At 53.4% G+C, this 19,282-nt stretch overlaps 1 protein-coding gene and 1 long non-coding RNA gene across 9 annotated transcripts in view; both read left to right on the top strand.

Annotated features, from left to right (window-relative positions):
- The window catches only part of LOC145536959 (uncharacterized), a 38,845-nt gene extending 20,761 nt beyond the window's left edge, over positions 1-18,084 (top strand). The window contains exons 3-5 of the long non-coding RNA XR_014076102.1: positions 5,662-5,878; positions 16,210-16,281; positions 16,514-18,084. This is a non-coding gene — a long non-coding RNA (uncharacterized LOC145536959). The remainder of the gene's footprint in view (positions 1-5,661; positions 5,879-16,209; positions 16,282-16,513) is intronic.
- Positions 1-19,282, top strand: part of UNC5B (unc-5 netrin receptor B) — a 182,773-nt gene that overhangs the window by 117,388 nt on the left and 46,103 nt on the right. The gene's annotated exons all lie outside the window — the stretch shown is intronic.

Here is a 19,282-nt window from a genome sequence, read left to right as displayed (position 1 = left end):
GGGCCATTTGGAGTCCTGGGAAGGGACTGCTCAGGAAACTAAAGGGTAGACTGTTGTGGAGAGTTCTGACTACTACTGAAAAGTGTGCCCAGGGGGGCAAAACTGTCGGTGGGTCACTTCCACAGAGCTGCTTTTGTCTTCCCTGGGCTTCCAGTGACCCCAGGCTTTGCATCTCCACTCATTCACTACCCCCCCTCCCTGCCCACCTTGACCTTGCCAGCTCCGCCTCTCCCCTCCCCACACATCTTCAGTCTCCAGCTGGGTCTCCTCCAGCTCAGACTTAGAAACTGAGACCTGATCACTTATTTCCCTGCCCTTGAGCTGCCCTGGATGGTCACTGGTGGAGGAAAGCTTGGGTTCAAATTTGAGTGGCCTGTCCGCCAGGCACCCCAAACCCCACTCTCTGTTCCCAGGGTGGCGATAATCCAGGAGGAGCTGACTTACTTCCTCTCACCTTGCAGACACCTAGCAGTGCCGGGTTCACAGGGCAGTGATGACTTTGGGGGTAGTAAGGTAGGTTTTGGGCTTCCCTGGTGGCTCAGTCAGTAAAGAATCTGCCTGCAATGCAGGAGACCTGGGTTTGATCCCTGGGTCGGGAAAATCCCCTGGAGAAGGGAATAGCAGCCCACTCCAGTATTCTTGCCTGTGAAATCTCGTGGACATAGGAGCCTGGTGAGTCCATGGGATCGCAAAGAGTCATACATGACTGAGCGACTAAACCACCACCACCACCACCAGGGTAGGTTTTAGCTGCAGCTTGGGAAGGGAAACCATCTTCCATAATGTAGGGTCAACAGAGACCCTCCCCTCAGTTGAGCCTAGTCATGGGGAGGGGTGCTGAAGCAGCAGCAGGTTCAAGGTGTGAATGAGGCTGACTGTAGCTGTCTTGTTAGCAGGGCCTCAGCAGGGCGGTGGGACAAGGGACGGCAGGCTGTGAGTCCCCATCCTGCTGAGCAGTGAGGAGCTCCTCCACCCACTGTGAGTCACCAGGCTGCCCGATCACTTCACTTGCACCCCCACTATCCTTGATGCTACCACATAGGAGCCTGAGGGTGACTGAGGACCCCCAAGAAGTGTCCACCTCAGGGCTGGTAAACTAATTGTTAGTGCTCAGAAGTGCATGGCATGCCTTTCCCGGTGCTAATACTAGTATTTGGTGCTAAGCTGGACTCTACCCCACCCCACCCCATTCTCTGTTCAGCAGCGCAAGAGCAGGGCTCCCCAGGTGGGCAGTGGGCAGCAGACTTCTGGGCTATGGGTGATTGCGAGTGCCAGACGGTTCTTGGGTGAGCTCAAATCCCAGATTTCTCAGGTCAGCTTCACAGGGTTCTACCCTGTTTTGGCAGGTGCACCCTGTACGTAGAGTTGCCCTCCAGGGGTTGCCTGCTTTGAGAGGGAGACCGACCTTGGACTCCTAGAAAAATGAACAGGTGTCCCATGTGGGCTGCTTGGAGGTGAGAGCAGCTGGGCTCTGGGGACTTCAGATAGGGTGAGAGGGTGGCACATGAGATTCTTTCCCTTCTGAGCCTGTGTCGCTACCCTTTTATCTCTCCTCCCTGCCAAAGGCTCTGGCTCTGACCCCCCACACACACACCCCCACCCCCCCCGCAAAGAGCCCCAGAGCTTATGAACCATACTTCTCACATGCCAACCTCTGCTCCTCACCCCGAGTGGCACTGTCACTTTCCTACTGGTGCCCTGCTACGTTTGGGGATGACTTGAACAGCTGTTGATATCAAGCCTAAGTCTGCCTCCTTTGGCGTCCACTCTCTGGCCCTGGGCCAGCCACTTGCCACTAAGGAAGCAATAGTTCCTCTGCTGATGTAACCTCCTGAGTCCCTGAGTCTTACCTTCCCCCAGGATCCCAATAACCCTAGAAAGGAATGAAGGCTCTCAGGGCATGGGCAGTGCCCACAAGAACCAGTGTCCCGGCCATGGAGATGATGGTAATACCTGTGATCCTCCTCTGCTAGGCTCCAACATGGGAGCAGGGCCAGCAAAGTGGGTGCTGGAAGGTCCAGCCTTCATCCCTTGTCCCGCATTTTGTGTCCTCAGTCTCCAGCCTTCCGAGGGGCCCACACCATCGCTTCCTGTTAGGGTCACGGCCAAGCAGAGACCAGCAGCAATGATTTCTTCCCTGCCTGGTGGACGGCTGTCTCCTCTCTGACCAAGACAAAGACCTACCCTCTGTGCCCCTGCCTGCCCCGTATGTCCCCTAGTACCCCTCTAGCGGCAGGAGAAAGCAGAAGGCATATGTGATATTTCTGGCTGCTCTTCTATCCTGAGGGCACCTCTGTCTGAGGAAACGGAAGCAGGGTCCTTTGACAGCCCTTAGAAGTAAGAGGCCAGCTCCTCTTTGGCGGGAATTCCTGCCTGGAGCGGAGTTCAGGATGGCCTGCTTGGCTTCTTTTCACTTAGCAGCCTGGGAGTCCAGGATTCTATGATTTTTGTTTGTTTTGTTTTGTTTCAAGGCTTGATGTTTCTTAGAGTCCATCATCTTGGTAGCTTCCATGTGTGGCAGTAACAGTTCTGTGCCCTCTATGTACGTTGACCCCATTGCTTCTGAAAGCCTCCTTAGGTGGGAACTCTGTCTCCATCTTCAGAGAAGCAGAGCATCTCATACTCCGGCAGCATACCTGCAGACCCCCCACCCCCACAATCACCACGCTCCCACCGTTGCCTCCACTCTGCCTGGCTGCCTTCTACAGCTCTCAGAGCCTATGTCTTGGAGCCCTGCAGAGAGGTTTCCCAGGCATCCCCAAGAAGCCTGAGGGGTCACAGATGTCCAAGGGACCCCCTAGAGAGACTTAACAACTGCATGGCAGCAGCGAGAGCTCCCCCCACATATCCTCCATGTTGCCTTGGCTCGTTGCAAAGACTTTTGAAGCCTTCCTCAAAGCCTTCCTCAGACATTCCACATCTGTACTGGACCTCAGCCCTCTGGAGTCAGAGAACCAGCTGTGTCATGGAACCTGGTGGCTGACCACGGCCAAGGTTCGTGCTGGCTCTGGTGACCTGATCTGCGCAGGAAATGAGCCAGAGGCCACAGAGAGCATGTGAACCCTAGAGGTGCCCTTGAGGGTGGCCTTTCTGTCCTTCCCCACCCTGACCACCTCCTGCTGAGCACCTCGCAGGGAGCCCCGTATTATCTGAGTGGAGGGAAGGCCGGGAGAGAGGGGAAGTGTGCTTATTGGGTATATCTGGCTTTGTCCCTAGAGCATGGGCTGGACTTGAACAGTAACAGTAGTAACTGGCACCAAGCCAGAGGCCCATCTTCTTCTTAGCCTGGCACCTCCCCAGGAGATCTCTATCTTTAAATCACAGGCTGTCAGAGCTGGAAGGAACCTCCCATTACCATTGCCCAAGTCGAGGCCCAGAGCCTCCAAGTGCCGACCAAGGACACAACATCATCATGGTGCTCCTGGGCCATTAGAGTGGGTTAAAGCCAGGTTAGTCTTAATAGCAGACTTCTAACAATGGGCATAATCAGAGCCCAGGCCACTGCCCTGTCATCCTGTACCTCACCTCCAGTGAGATTACAGCCCAGACAGGATGTGGGGCTGGCCTGGGTTACAGCCCAGAGAGGAGTGCCTGGGAGTCCCTGGCACTAGTGAAATGCTCACATGGGGTCTGGTGCTCCAGGAGGCTGCAGAGAAGCCCATCATGCTTATCCGCTTTGCTTAGGTCTCAAGCCCTTCTTCCTGGACTGACCACAGCCAGCGCCATCCCTGTAGAATAGAGTAGGGAGGGCCCAGGGAAGGGGGTAAGTTCAGGGGGCCAGTTTGGTTTGGCCCTCCCTGTCTCCCTTCCCACGTGGCCTCCCTGACCATGTGCCAGGCCCTGTGTTTGGTGCTTTCACACAGGAGCTCACCTGATCCTGCTACAAGTGAGATGATCACCTTGGTGCCGATGAGGGCACAGAGGCTCAGGGTGCCCCACTTGACAAGGCCAGAGACAAGTGAAACTGATGCAGAGGTGCTGCGAGGTCCCCGAGTTACTGCCACCACAAGAGGAAGCTTGCTGAGGGAGAGGGGAGACCACCCTGGGCTTCTGAGGGGCGATAGTATCTTCATTTGGTTCCTGCATGATCCAGTCAGGAGACCCCCTCTTCTGCCTGGGGTGCCGGGGGGTGAGTGCAGAGGGTCTGCTATCTGCCCGGCCCGCCCCCTGAGAGTGACAGACAAAACGTGCAGGCACCAGCTTTGCTGCTGGGACATGGTGAGAATGCCTCTCAGGCCCTTGTATATCCATTGTCTCCCATGAGACCTCTGCCCCCAGAAGAGGGTTGGGGCTTTAGCCTACAGGTCACGGGTGCCCACGGCCCTCTACTGCCATGTCTGTTCCCTGCAGACCCCTGGGTCTGAGCTCTTAGGGGCTCCCAGAACCCGCCCCCCCCCCATACACACACACACAGCACCTCAGGGAGGTCTGGGCGAGGGAGAGCAGGCCATGTGTGCTACCCACTCTATCTTGGGCTTGGCCCTACCAGCAGCAGAGCAGCAGATAGGACTGTGGAACACCTAATGAGGATACAGCCCTTCCACTGAGGAGTCTGGGGAGACAGCCCTTGGCCAAGCAGGAAGGGCCTGGGCTTCAGTCTGGGTTTCCCTGTCTGTGCAGGGCACCCTCACACCCTCCTCTAGAGCAGCGCTGTCCAGGGCACCTTCCTGCAGGGTGGGGATGTTCTCTACTGTCCAGGACGGTAGCACAGCTGCAGGTGGCTGTTGAGCACTGGAATTATGGCTGTGCAACTTAGGAACTGGATTTTTCATTTTAATTAATTCAAGATTAAATAGCCACATGAGGCAGCCGTGTTGGATAGCACAGCTTTGAAGGTTCCGGGAAGATCCATTTGTCCAGTAGGCACTCAGTCAGGGCTGGTCCCCTTCCCTGCTCCCCCAAGGGGCTCCTCACAGACCACCCCACCTGAATGGCAAGGTAAGAGGACCAGAGAGTCTGGGGTAGACTGGAAGGCTCCCTGCTTATCTCAGAGCTTTCCGCAACAGAGAGGGAAATAATAACCATGGCAATTCTGATCACGTGGGGCAACTTCTCCTGTGCCTTGTCATAATAACATTTGTTGGGTGCAAATGAAGCACCAGATACTGTGTCAATTGCTGGACATGTCATGCTGCGTAGCCCTTGGAGCTAAGCATTGCTCTTCCCAATTTGTAGTTGAGGACACAGAGGCCCAGAGAGGTGAAGCAGCTTGCCCAAGGTCACACAGCTAGTGTGATCAGGATCTGCCCTTGGGTGTGTCTGTCTCCAGAGTCTGTGTTCTTTTCACAATTCCATGTTTGTTTACCCTCCACTATTCTGCTGTGGCCAGCACTAGGCCAGGCATCTTTGGGGACAAGAAATTGCACAGGCAAGGTCCCTGCCCTCCAAGTCTCCTTCACACATCACTCCCTGTACAGAAACAGTAAAGGGGGTGCCCAGGCCCCATCAGCAGGAGTGTCTGAGCCCAGCCTTCACAGAGTGTGGCAGGTCTGTCCCTGTAGCCTGGCTTCCTGCCCTAGGACCACTCAGGCATTGTGGCTACACCCTAAACCTGGATGCTGAGGTTTGAATCTTAATCTCTTAAAATGATGCCCAGCACTGGGCAGGTTTCTGGCTCAAAGTAAATAGCTGTATGGATGTTCTCTAATGTTCTCTCTCCAGTGAGCCAGGCGGAAGAATCACATCTCTCATTTTCCAGAGGAAACTGAGACCTGGAGGAGCCTCGAGAGTCACCCCTGTTCATACCCCTGCTCAAAGCAGAGCAGGGTGGCCTCCCGCCCTCCTGACGCCATCTCCAGGCTCTGACTCCTGCGGCTGCTTTTCTAGGATAACCAGGGAGCAGGTGGAAGGAAAACACTCAGCTTACATACTCACAGGGGCAAGTCATCAATATAATAACATCCCAGAGTGGGGAGGAGGGCAGCCGGATGCTGAGAGCAAGGATGTCCGCTTCCGAGAGCCTGCGTTCTCAGCCCTGCTGTGAGTCAGGATCCTGCGGGTCACTGGGACTGCCCTGCATGTGCGCGTGTGTGACGCTCCACGTTAGCCAGCCGACTCGGGGCTTGCTGCCGTGGCAGCGTGTGCTGTGGGTGACCGCGGCACACAGACTGTGTCCAGCTTCCTCTTGCCCTCCCCAACCCGCCTCCCTGTGCTCCAGGAGACAAATGTCTCCCAGATGTTTCTCACTTCCTGCCTGGCTCCGTGTAGTGTGTGTGTGTGTTTATTTTGGACAGCCCACTAAATAATAACCATTTTAAGAAAAGCTTTTCATAACCCTGTTCCCACGAGGAGTCAGAGTTCAGGAAATAATCCCAACTCTATTCACTATTGTCCCCAGACTCTCTTCTTTCTGACCTTTACTGCCCCCCCACCCCGACACCCTTGGGGACCACTTTTGAAAAGATTTCTTTTTATTCTACATGACGTATCCCCTCTCTGTGATGCTGGTTCTCTGGGAAGCTGGGGCTGGGTGAAGAGTGTGGGGAAGCTGGAGCAGAGAGGGAACCTGTTAGAGCTCTGCTACTCGAAGTGTGGTCCCAGGACCCGCATCCCCTGGGAGCTTGTTAGAAAAGTAAAGTCTCAGCCCTACCCCAGATCTCCTGCATCAGAGTCTACATTTCCACAAGGTCTCAGCTGATTCCTACCTACTTCAAGTTCAAGAAGTGGTGATCTGGGCCCAGGCTTTGTTGATGAGGAATGGGGGCTGACTCTAGGGGTGGAGGGCCTTGCCATCAAGCCTTCCTTAGCACAACCAACTTAGGGTCTGGTGGTACAGTCTAATAGGCTCTGAGCCCCCAGCAGTTGGAGCCTGGTTGGGCCAAGGGCAGAGGCAGCCCACGGAGCCCCTGGTCGGGGGAGTCAGGCAAGCCGATTCTTCTCCCAAGAGTCATCCCAGCCCTGGCAGCCAGGAGGGCAGCAGGCTAAGTGCTGCTCTGGCCATGCAGCATGGAAGAGTGGTTTCCGGCCAGCCCTGCCCTCTGTTTATTGGGCTTAATTTGTCCCTGCTCTGTCCCCAAGTGACCTGTGGGATCACTCCCACATCTCAGGTGGGATGCCACAGGATTTGTATTCTCCTGTCCCTGTGTGGCCTGGCTTGTGGTCCTGCCTTCTGTGAAAACAGAGAGAGTAAGGTCAGCTCTGAGCGTCCCAGGTGGCGCAGTGTTTAAGAACCCATCTGCCAATGCAAGAGACGCAGGATACACAGGTTCCATCCCTGGGTTGGGAAGATCCCCTGGAAGAGGAATGGCAACCCACTCCACTGTTCTTGCCTGGAAAATTCCATGGACAGAGGAGCCTGGCGAGTTACAGTCCATAGGGTCACAAAGAGTTGGACATGACTGAGTGACTGAGCATGCACCCACGGTAGACTCCACTTGCCTCATGGAGACCTGGGGAACTTGTGTCTGTGACTGCCCCATAAACTGTCAGACCTGACACTTGCCCTGTGCTTCTGTCTCCCCTCCTCTCCATCTCCCAGTAAGGGTTTGCAGAGGCAGGGCATGACTGGCTCAGGATGGACATGGGAGATGCTCGGAGAGGCCTGAGACCCAGGCTTGGGCTTGACCTCAGCTGGTTAAGCCAGGGAAACAAGACTCTTACCTTTGGAAGGTTAAGGAAAAATCAGACCCCAGTGCAGGAGACCACCAAAGAGCAGAGGCTGCCCCCTCAAGCAAAGATAGAGCTGACAGGAGTTCCTTCATGGATAAGGTGGGAAGGGGTTGCTGCAGGCTGGGAGGGGTGAGATTCTGAGGGGAGCGAGGGATGTGGCGAGCTCCCAGCAAGGTGGAGACCCCAGAGGGAGAGGATCCCAGAGGGCTTCTTCCAGAGGGATGGCTTTGTGGTTCTCCAAGCCCAGGAAGGTGAGGTCCTCATGGGGTGGGGGTCAGGATGGTAGAGGAGTCCTCGCTTGATGGTAGTGTTCAGACGGGGGATGCCCTTGTGTGCACTTGGAGATCCTTCACTACAGAAGGTGACCAAGTCACATGTCAGAGTAGGTACACAGTAAATATTTCTTCATTGATAATCAGAAGATAAATGAGTAGGTGAGTGACAGGAGGGAGAGAGGGAGGAATGGATGGGCAAATGGGTGGAGGGAGGGGGGAAGGCAGGAAGGAAGGGAGGGAAGAGAAGGTTAGCCATCCTGACCTTCTTCTGCATTTGTCACAACCCTTTCACATCCGCCATCCTTTTGACCCCACACTTGCCCTCTGAGGGAGAACAAGCCACAGTATTTCTCCATAGACAGGATCAACAAGACTAAGACCCAGACCCAGGAAGGGGAAGCTGGCAGCCACCTGACCAGCAGCAGCCTCCCATGAAGAGTTTGCTTGTGCTCCCCACTGCGAGGCAGGCTTGGCACTGACTTGTCCACACTCCCTTGCCCGTTCCCTGTAGGACCAGGGACCCAGCCTGCCAGCCATCCACAACCCGTCTGTCTGGTCATGTTCCTGCTGCTTGGAGTGTGCCGACACCAGCCTTTCCCCAGATGCCAGCGCAACCCCAGTGAGAAAGTCCATGGCCCTGACTGTCCACCTGAGGCAGGTCGGGATCCAGCAGGGCTATCCAGGAAGCTCATCACTGAACATTTATTGAGCACCAGCTGTTTGGTGGTAGTTCCTTAAGACAGTAAGGACAGTAAAGGTCTGTTCCTCTGGCAAAGGTGCACATGGTATCTGGGAACAGAGAGGTCACATAGAGGTGTGCACACAGCAGCTCAGGCTGTGGTGTGAAGGTTCCAGACATGTAGGAAAGGCTTTGGGGGCAGATGCCATTAGAGCTGAGCCTGGGGAGGATCTGGAGAAGGTGCTGTCCCATCTGGCCTGCCTGGCCAGCAGTTCCCCACCACCCTGGCTGGGTATCGTGCCGGAGAAGAGAGAAGAGGTCAGTCAGCAGGCCTGTCTTGTTTCTCTCTCGCCCATTGAGGTCTCTGCTCTTGGATGAGCTCCCACACATTGCAGATACTGTCAGCTGGGGACCTTGCCCTCTGCGAGCTTCCCATCCCTGACCTTTGCATGTCTAACCTGATGCTTACTCCCCAGCCCAGCATAACTGTTTCAGAGACCCAAGCCCAGGCCTCTCTCTGCATCCCTAGCTACCCTGCCCTGGCAATTGTGAGCAGTACCTATATTCCCCAAACTGGAACCCGTGCAAGTTTGGGAGTTCTGTGCCACCAGGGTCTATGAGAAGCCAGGCAGCAAGTTCCATAGGTGTTAGACAGAGGGCCTGAAGAAAGACATGCTTCCTTAGGTTTGCCTGGGGTCTGATGCCAGAGGAAGTAAGGCTCCCCTTAGTGAATTGGAGACCAGCTTGTTTCTGGGCGACCTCTCTTGAGATCTCCAAGAATAGGATAAGAGATGGGGAATACCACACATGCCATTAGCTTGCTGTGATCACCTTCCTCTTGCATGCCTTTGTCTTCCTCCTCTGTGAGATGAGAGGTGGACTCAGCGGCCCCTGAACCCCTCTTCCAGGATTGGCTTGCCGCATGTGTGATGTCTCAGGGATAAAGATCCAGCTGCACCCTGAGGACTTGTCCGTGGGCCCTGGGCCCCTGGACAAGCTCACAGCTCCTCGTGACAGAGACTTTGAGAAGCAGAAGACAGTTAGGTTTCCCCAACCACCGCCCTGGGTGGGCAGCCTTGCCTCTAGCCTCAGCAGTGCTTACCCAAGCAGGAATGCCCTGGGAGGCTGCAGCCAAAGAGGAGGAAGGAACAGAGGGAGGCAGACAATACAGACAGAGCCCAAGGAGAGGAGTCCTGGGGCAGGAGGGGTCCTCCCCTCCCTGGGCTCCACCGGGAGCCGCACATCCTCACCCCATCCCAGAGAAATGAACCAGTGGGGAGGCCAACCCTCCCCTTCTTCCCCTGAGTTAGCAGTTTTTCCTCTGGGTGTTAAACTCAGGCTCTTCCTCCCTTTTTCCTCCCATTCCTGACTGCCTGTTAAATATTTGGGCCTAAAAGGCTTCAATTATCCTTTAATTTACATTAGTAATTTATGTATTAGGCAGAATGGACACGCAGTTAGTCTAACAGCCCCCAGTAGGCTGCCTAGTATCTGCTGTACGCGCTGTTCTTAAGAATCTCATCATTTTCCTTTGCAGCCCAGGGTCTTTGTTTTAAAAGCGGCTCCTATACATGCACGTTTATACAGGCCTGTGCACTTGTTCACAGGTGCACACAGGAGGAGGCCTGAACTCACAGCCAGCGTGAACATACACCCTCTTGCACACACACACACTGAGGCAGAGGATACAGGTTTTATACACACACACACACACACACACACACACACACACACACAAAGATATAAAACACAGGACCCAATGCCCTGCCATCTCCACTCCACCTGTACATTCTTCCTTTCTCCTCCAGGCAGTGATGTACACATAGGCCTGGATATCCATCAGTTGAGTTGGCCAAGTGGTCCCAAACATAGCTCCTTCTGGCAAAGAGGCTGGGGGGAGGGGGGTGCGGTACCCAGATGGTGTTCAGGTGGGCCATTCTATGTGCTGGTTTTCCATCCCTCCTTGAGTGACCCCAGGGCAGGATGCACAGGTGAGAACATGATGGTGGCCATGTCTCCAGCCCGCTCACACATCATGGGCTGGCACCAGCTCCAAACTCCTCCTGGGCATCTGAGGCATGCTGCCCACCTGGCCTTGGCAGCAGAGCCTTGCAGCCTGGGCTCTGGCAGCCTGTGCTCTTGCCCTGACACAGCCAGGCTGCCAAGGGAAGTGCTTTCAGGACTGCCAGCTCCCGGCTGCCCTTGAGTCCTGGTCCAGCTGCTCCAGCGCCAGTGTGCAAGGGCTGGGGGCTCCTCAGGGAGTGATGCCAGCAGTGACAGAGAGTAACGTCCCTTGTGTGTGTGTGTGTGTGTTTCCCAGCTCAGCAGCAGCTGAGGTGGGCCCCGAGCCCTGTTGGAGGGCACCTTGTACCTCTGCTGAGACCATGCTCTCCAGGCCAGGCTCTTAGGATCCAGAGCTGTCCTTGAGGTTGGCTTCCCAGCTCTCATCCCTAACTTTAGGAGAGCCCCCCAGTGTGGTTCCTGGCCCCTCCCTCACATCATCCCCCATGCCACCTGTGTGGTCCCCAAAGCACAAGATGGCAAGGAGGCAGGTAGCCCAGTGGGCATTTCACACATACAATTGGTGAGATGACCCATTATACAGAGGCAAAAACCAAGGCTATAGGAGGTGAGGCCACAGAACAGAGTACTTAGAGAGGCCTCTCGAAAGGTCCCTTTTAGGATTCTGGCCACATATCCCAGTATCAGTGGGGCCTTTTGAAGCCCAGATTTCTTTCTTCTCATACTGGTACTCAGGCTGTGACCCTGCTGCTTGGGATGGGGTAGGGATGTAGTTCCTTCCCAAGCACCTGTGCAGGCCCAGGAGAGCAGCCCAGGGGAGCCAGGTGGCAAACTGTGTGGGCCATAGGTGCCCATCTCCTTGCCCCCATCCAGGTCTATCAAGGCATAAGCTCCTGCCACTTCTGAGCAGGGCAAGGCCACTGGGAATCTGTGGGCCTGCTGGACCTGGGCTTCCTGGCTGCTGAAGGCCTTTTAGCTTGTGGAGACCCCAGGCCCTGAATGTCTTTAGAATGTCCCCAGAATGTCTTTAGTCAGGGGGCAGTGCCAGTGGGGCAGATTTCAGAGCCCATTTTACCTGGTCCCCAGGAATGATCCTGACCATCCAGTGGTTATATTGGATCCAAACAGGATGCCCTTCCTTGGTTGGCATGCTCTCAGGTCTTCCTGGGAATCCCTACAACGGCCTCTCCCCAGTCCCAGCCTCCCTTCTCCCTCATCCGTCTAGTCTTGCTTGGATGTTTGGGTGCTTCCTCAAGTCCCAGTTTAATTCCTGCCTCTCCCAAGAAGTCTTTCTTGATAACCCCAGCTTCCTCGAAACTGTTTAGCCCATTTCTCAAAATAGGGCAGCAGTGGCCAAAAAAAGAAAAAGGTGCATCTCAGATGGCTGTTTTGAAAACCTGAGGGTGACTATGTGGTGTGTTATGCTGAGGCGAATTCCAGGATCACATCCAAACTCATTTGTAAAGGTCATCATCAGTTGGTAATGTCTGCTGTGGGCCCAGGATTGGAATGTGGTGGTACTAATGCCAGGTATTTGCCATCACTGATCCAGGGCTAAATCCCAAAGTCTCATTATTACTCTAGTGGTTTCATGAAGGGTTATCCTATCTCCCTCCTGACTCCCAGCACCCCAATATAGAGGATAACTTTTCATGTGAACAGAGCATACATCTCTCTTTCCCACAGATTCTAACATAGGTCCAGATACACAAAGAAACTGAAGAGGGCAATCCCTATAGCATTCTAGAGGTGGAAGGAACTCCAGTCGATCAAGTTCAGGGATGTCAAATAGGTTTCCTCTTGCCTACCAACTTTGAACAAGCGATAATGATTTCCAGGAGCTGTGCTTGTTCCGAGGCTAAGATCAGGCTCCATCAGAAAGTGCCACAATCGATTAGTGATGTCTGCCATGGGCTCTGCCGTGACAGCAGTAGTACTGCAGTATTGCTGTGCTGTGCTGTGCTTAGTCACTCAGTCATGTCTGACTCTTTGCAACCCCATGGACTATAGCCCACCAGGCTCCTCTGTCCATAGGATTCTCCCGGTAAGAATACTGGAGCAGATAGCCATGCCCTCCAGGGGATCTTCCTAACCCAGGGATCGAACCCAGGACTCCTGGATTGCAGGTGGATTCTTTACATTCTGAGCCACCAGGGAACCCAAGAAGACTGGAGTGTGTAGCCTCTCCCTTCTCCAGGGGATCTTCCTGACCCAGGAATCGAACCGGGGTCTCCTGCATTGAATGCAGATTCTTTACCAACTGAGCTACCAGGGAAGCCCACAGTATTGCTATCTGTTTTATTTCAGTCTTCCAAATATACTGATGTGGAAACTAGGACCCAGGAAGGGGTAATCTGTCAGAGGTCATCCCTTTGCTTGGTTGAATGATCAGAGAATCCTGGCTCCTGCTAAGGGAGTCAAGGTAAGGAAAGGAACTTTTCCAGCACATGCTCATAAATTTCCACTTGTGCTTACATACTCACCTTCTCCCGGAAACACATACACTCGTGTATGCACTACTCCCAAGTGTACCTACATACATACACATATACATTAACACATACAAACATACACACATTCTGCCTTATCACCTGGCAAACCTCATCCTTTCTCAGCTGGTGAGCAGGACACAGCAACAGCCCAAGGAAGCCAGGACAGACCCATCGACGCTGTGTCTATCTGAGGCTGGTCCCCAGTCTTCGTAAGACTTCCTGCAGTTTTTACACTTTTCCCTTTTTCCCTTTAATATCATGGGTGGTTGGTTGTGATAGAAACACTCTGTAAATGGCATTTAAAGATGAATTGAATTTTCTTCTGCCCACTGTCCTGGACTTCAGACTCGCAGGCTACAGAGCCCCTCCTCGTGTGCAAGAGCGATGTTCCATTTGCCCTTCAGTGGGAAACGAGAATCCATCCTGTGCTGGTGCGTGGTGAGGGTGACCTGCACTTATCAATAAGTTCGCTTTTAAATACTGTCCCTCCAGATCCTTTCGCTTGTGCCCGCCAAATGATGGAAGTTGCAGTGCGTACATGGTCCCTATATCAGCTCCATCCCTCTCTGAACCTCCTGCTGCACAGTCAGTCCTGGGCAAATAAAGGAATGAATGAACCAAGGAGTAACTCCTGTCCTGGGAGAATCTCACAGTTGCAGAGTGGTTCACAGGTGGGGAAGAAGTAGGGATTATTTATATTTCTTCAAGTTTTTTCATTTCTTTTTTGAAAAAATCCATAGGCTGGGAATGGATATTTCAAGCCAGTCATTTCATTTGCCCTCATATTGACCTTACTTTTCTGGGACTTTGCATATTTAAGTATATCAAGTATGCCTGTTTTTATAAGTAAACAAGTGACATGTAGTGCTTTTTTTTTTTTCCTCCTTCAACAACAACAAAAAAAGAGACTTGAGATCTGGGTTAAAATAATTACCATGTATATTACAATATATCCCTAGTGTCTGTACTCTCTGTCCAATGTTGTCTTCAGCAGGTCTGAATCTTGAGTTTCATCTCTCTGGGTCTAGTTCCTTCAGAGTTGCTTACTTACTGTGCTGTGTGACTGTAGGCTGGTCTGTTGCCTTCTCTGTTGTTGTTGAGTCATGTCTGACTCTTTGAGATGCCATGGACTGTAGCACACCAGGCCTCCCTGTTCCCCACCGCCTCCCAGAGTTTCATGGGAGAAAGCTTCAAGTTCAGAGTTTCAAGTTCATGTCCACTGAATCAGTGATGCCATCCAGCCGTCTCACCCTCTGTCACCCTCTTCTCCTGCCCTCAATCTTTCCCAGCATCAGGGTCTTTTCCAGTGAGTTAGCTGTTCACATCAGGTGGCCAAAGTATTGGAGCTTTAGCTTCAGCATCAGTCCTTCCAATTAGTATTTAGGGTTGATTTCCTTTAGGGTTGACTGGTTTGATCTCCTTGCTGTCCAAAGAACTCTCAAGAGTCTTCCTTGGTCCTCAGTTTTTCATCCGTCAAATGGGATGACTTTGGGCCATCAATGACAGAAGAACGGGCTACAGCAGGCAGCTCCCTTCTGTGGCTGTGTATCAGGGCCGGGCAGGGTTTGACCTGCTGCCTGTAAGGGGCCCAGCATCAGCCCCAGAGCACTGATAACAGCAACCTCACGTGCACAGCCTCAGCTGCTCGTGTTACAGAGTGCGTTCACCTCTCTCATCTCTTTCTAATCTCATGGTCACCCTGTGAAGGTGGGACTTGTGTCACATTGTACGAAAGAGGAAACCAAGGCTCCAAGAGATTGCTAATAATAAAAGCCACTAGCAGTTTTCCCACTTTTATTATGTGCCCGGTGCTGTGCTAAACTTGTATTAAATTGCCTCCATTTAGTCCTGAGAACAATGCAAGAGGTAGGCGTCATCTTTCCCATTTTGCAGTGGAGGAAATGGGTTCAGAGTGGTGAAGTGATTTGCCCAAGGCCAGACCCTTTCTTGGGACTTGCCTCAATAGACAGCACCTGTGTGGCTTGAGGCATTAAAGTAACACCCAGAGATGGGGGAGGAAGTGGCGGGGAAGGCAGTGGGGGTCAAGGGAGCAGAGAAGGTTTTCCTGGAGAAGTTAAAGAGTAGGAGTATAGCAAGGCATGAGGCCAGGGCCCCAGTGTCTAAGCTCAGCCCACCCTGCCCCTCTTAGTTCTTTGCCTCTTGAAGGCTCAGACCTTTAACTTCTCCTCCTCCTGCCCTGCCGCCCCCGATCTCTCATCAGCTATAGGCTCTGGACCTGTGCCCTCTGTCCCCAACACTTGCTCACTGTAGACTCCAGCCTTGTGCTAAATGCTATGTCACTTTAGTTGTGTCTGACTCTGTATGACCCTATGGACTGAATAGCCTGCCAGGCTCCTCAGTCCATGGGATTCTCCAGGCAAGAATACTGGAGTGGGATGCCATGCCCTCCTCCAGAAGACCTTCCCAACCCAGGTATCAAACCCGCATCTCTTACATCTCCTCCAGCCTTAGGGGATCCCCCAAAGGCCCAGCCCTCCCTAGCATTGAGTATCAGAAGGGCCACACCCCCAGTGCGGCCATACTAGGCACCCCATCAGCAAGGCACAAGTGCCAGAATAGACAGTTCCCTGAGTTTTGGCATTCTGCCTGCCCTTCCTCCAACACCATGCCCCAGAGATCCTGATGCAAGGAGAAGCAATGGCTGAGCTTCCCAGGAATGAGGTTTTCCTTCCACCACCTCCTTTTCCATTTCCCCTGCAACAGGTGGGCAGGCTTGTGGGGAAGGCCAGGGTGGCAGATGTCAGGAGTGGCACTGTTTGGGTCTTTCCCTGGACAGCTTGGGGCTTGCCTCCCTCCTGCTGGGCCCCTGCCAATCTCCCTGGCATTTGGATCAAAGCATTTCTAGGGTGTCGGAGCTGTTGGGTTCCCAAAGGCTGCCAAGGGGAGGAGGGGCAGGAGAGCTGGGCAGGGCCATGAGCACTCTCCCTCCCCAGGGACATCTCAGCCTGGCAATTCTCCAGGGGTGGCCCTGGTGGCCAGAGTGATGGCTCAGGGATGTCTTTCAGGAGGTGTTCAGGGAGCACCTGTCCTAGGTAGGGGTCTCTGGCTAGGAGGGGGCGGTCCCAGGGACCTCCTCCCTGCTCCATGTATGTCCTTCCTGCCCACTGTACAGTGCCATCCGCAGTTCAGCAGATGGGAGACTGGTGCCGAGAAAGAGGACAGGATTTGCTCAAGGTCACATTGAGTAAGCAGTGGTGTTGGGACTGGGCTCCAGGGTTTCTGACTCTTCAGTTCAATGCTCTTTTCACTATAGCAGGTGGTTATGCAAATCAATGTAAATTATATGTAAATAGATGTGGCTCTCTACACCTAGGAGCTGGAGTGGGGGGTGCATTTCCTAGGGGATGATGGGGATCTTCTCTCTTCATAGACTATCAGATCTGATAAGGCAAATGGATCATCCTACCCACCCCAAGGCCAGGGTCCCAGTGGACTGTGGTGATAGGAGAGGAGTGCAAGTCAGCTCTGGCTCTGGGACTGTGAGTACCTGGCATTCTCCGGCTGTGAGGCCAACGACGACGCCAGGAAACAGCCAGAGGAAGCCTTCAGGATGGGCCCCCAGAGTCTACAAGACGCCGTGGGCTCAGCACAGGGAAGTTTTCTCACGCATCCTGGGAAGGCAGCTTGTTCTCCCCGAGCCCCCTGGGTCCCCATCAATAAGCCAGCCTGAATGGAGAGGCTGGGTTGGGGGAGAAGATTTATTTCCTGGCTTTGGAACCAGCCATTCTCCCTGCCCCCACCTTCTTCCTGGCCAGAGAACAATGGGGCATCCCTAAGAGGCCTTCCTGGGGCGACAGGTGCAGAGAGCAGGGAGGATGGCCACTGGCCTCCACAAGCTCCCAGCCCCTCGGCTTTTAGGCATTTGATGATCCAGAATGCAGCCTGAAGGTCACTTGCTAGAATCCCTGGGGCCCTTTGAAAGAACACCAGGGGTTCTCTGGCCCTCTCTCCAGTACCTCTGGTTCTGAGAGGCATTTGTTTGTTGTATAAGTCCAAACAGTGTTGCCTATTGCCCCAGATAATGGGAAACAAAGGTCTGAAAAATAATCTGGCATAATCCCACCACCCAGGCTCAATTGCTACTTGCACATTAGTATGTTTCCTTTTAGGCTCAGGCCCAGGTTTGTCCAGGTTTGTTTCATGGTATAATACAAGTTAATGCTTCCCTTCACACCCTGGCCTCCTTATTTAGCATGGTTCCATGGATCTTTTTTGTGCCATTACATAGACTTCACACATAGCACCGTGATAACCTGAGAATCATTCACGCTGCCGATGTATTTTGTTCACCCCCTCCCATCTTTAATTTATTCACATCCCTCCCCCTCCGTTGAATATTTTAGCCTGGTAAATAACACTGCAGTGAACATCTCTATGCATCCCAGAAGTGGAATTTGTCTGTATTGGTCAGTAGATGTGGAGCAAGGTTATCCTCAGTTCGACCTAAGTCCCGGCAGATGTGCATGAGCACAGGAGGTGGTAACAGGTGTTTCCCAGACAGCGCAGACTCCCAGACTTCACCAGGTGCTCGTAGTTATGGGGGCAGGGAATGTGAATTGGAGACACAAGGAGTGCAGGGCTTCCACTTCCAGAGTCCCTAACTTAGAAACAGGGCCCCCAGGGACCTGTCTTAAGGATCGGGCCACTCCTTGTTGATAATTAGCGCCATCCATCTGCAGTCAGATCTGCAGTGAGCGGAAACCCTTTAAAGCAATTTGCTCTGTTAATATCACCCCTGTGATCTCATTTAATTTTTTCAACCAAACTTTGTTCACCGAGGATGCCAGAGGCTCCTGTGCTCTCCCAGCCTGGGCTGGGTTCTCACCCTTTCCAAACAGTGGGTCTGATTCCAGCAGCTCTGCATTGTTTTGCCTCTGGCAGACTAGATTCTAAGCAAAAGCGCTGTCCCTGTCCAGCTATAAGAGGGAAGAGTACGGTGTTAAAGATGTTGGCTTTATAATGTAAATAAATTAATTAAAAAAAAAAAGATGTTGGCTTTAAAGGTGGGCAAGCACTCCCAACTCGGAGCCCCCATAGAGGGAAGGCAGGTGATTATTTACTGAGTCATACTCTGTGGCATTTTTGTGTTATGTGTGGATGGGTCTCAGGTAATGGGTCTCAGGTAATCCTCCCATGAACTCTGTGGGGTTGGTGTATTATCACCTCATTTTACAGACCAAGAAACTGAGGCTTAGGGTCACAATGACTTGCCAAGGTCCCTACCATGTCCCTTTCCTTGAGTGATCACCGGATGACACTCTGTAGGAACCTGTGGTTCCTGCTCACGGTGTCATACCTCAGAGGTGACAGCATGAGTGGCTGTGTGCTGGCCAAGCCCCATGCCACTGCCCCTCACACAGCCCCTCCAGGCCTGGCCCCAGCTTCTCTAGGAAGGGAGACTCAGCTGAGCCAGCAGAGCTTCCAGGCTGTCCGCAGCCAGGCTGGGAGAGAGGGAGCCACGGTAATTTATGGCCACCTCATCCCCCAGTGCCCTGCTCAGGCCAGTGTACTTACTGACTAATGGAAGCCCAGCCCAGAAGGAAATAATTCTGCCAGGAGCTGAGTCCAGTGACAGGGGGCAACCACCATTGCCGTGGGGTGAGGACTGGATAGGGAACAGAGGGAACTCAGGCAGAGGCCAGAGACAGAGGCACATTGAAGGCTCTGAGAAAACAGATGGAGCCAGACAGGGACTCGGGGGTGCAGAGGGTGGTACTGTCTGGCAGCCCAGTCCCTGGACCAGCTTCTCCAAGGCCCCGGGAGGCGGGGAGCCAAGAGGTGAGCCAGGAGCCCAAGGTCCCAGATGCCCACCAGCACATCAGTCTGAACATTTGGTGGGTTTTGATATTCATAGAGCATCAGAACTTCTCAGCTAACCTCTCAATGACAGAGGGACAAGCAGGGGCCCAGAGAGGGTCAGGGACTTGTCCAAGGTCACACAGCAGTCGATTCCTGAGCTGAGACGAACCCAGGCTCCCTGCCTCCTTGGGATGTCACAAGAACACTCCAGCCAGTGTGGAGCCTAGTGGGGTAGAAAGGAAGACCATGAAGAAGGCAGAGAGAGTGAGGCAAAGCAGAGAATGTGGAGTTGGTAGGGGGCAGTCAGGGTCCAGGGAGAAGGAGGGACATGTGGATTAAGGAAGTTTACTAAGAAGGACGATTGGGACAGCCACATGAGTGGGAGG

The sequence above is a fragment of the Giraffa tippelskirchi genome, chromosome 2 (assembly GCF_054371585.1).
Source record: "Giraffa tippelskirchi isolate mGirTip1 chromosome 2, T2T-mGirTip1v1.2.pri, whole genome shotgun sequence".
Lineage (NCBI taxonomy): Eukaryota > Metazoa > Chordata > Mammalia > Artiodactyla > Giraffidae > Giraffa > Giraffa tippelskirchi.
The sequence above is the reverse complement of the archived record's forward strand: the minus strand, read 5'-3'. Positions and strand labels throughout refer to the sequence as shown.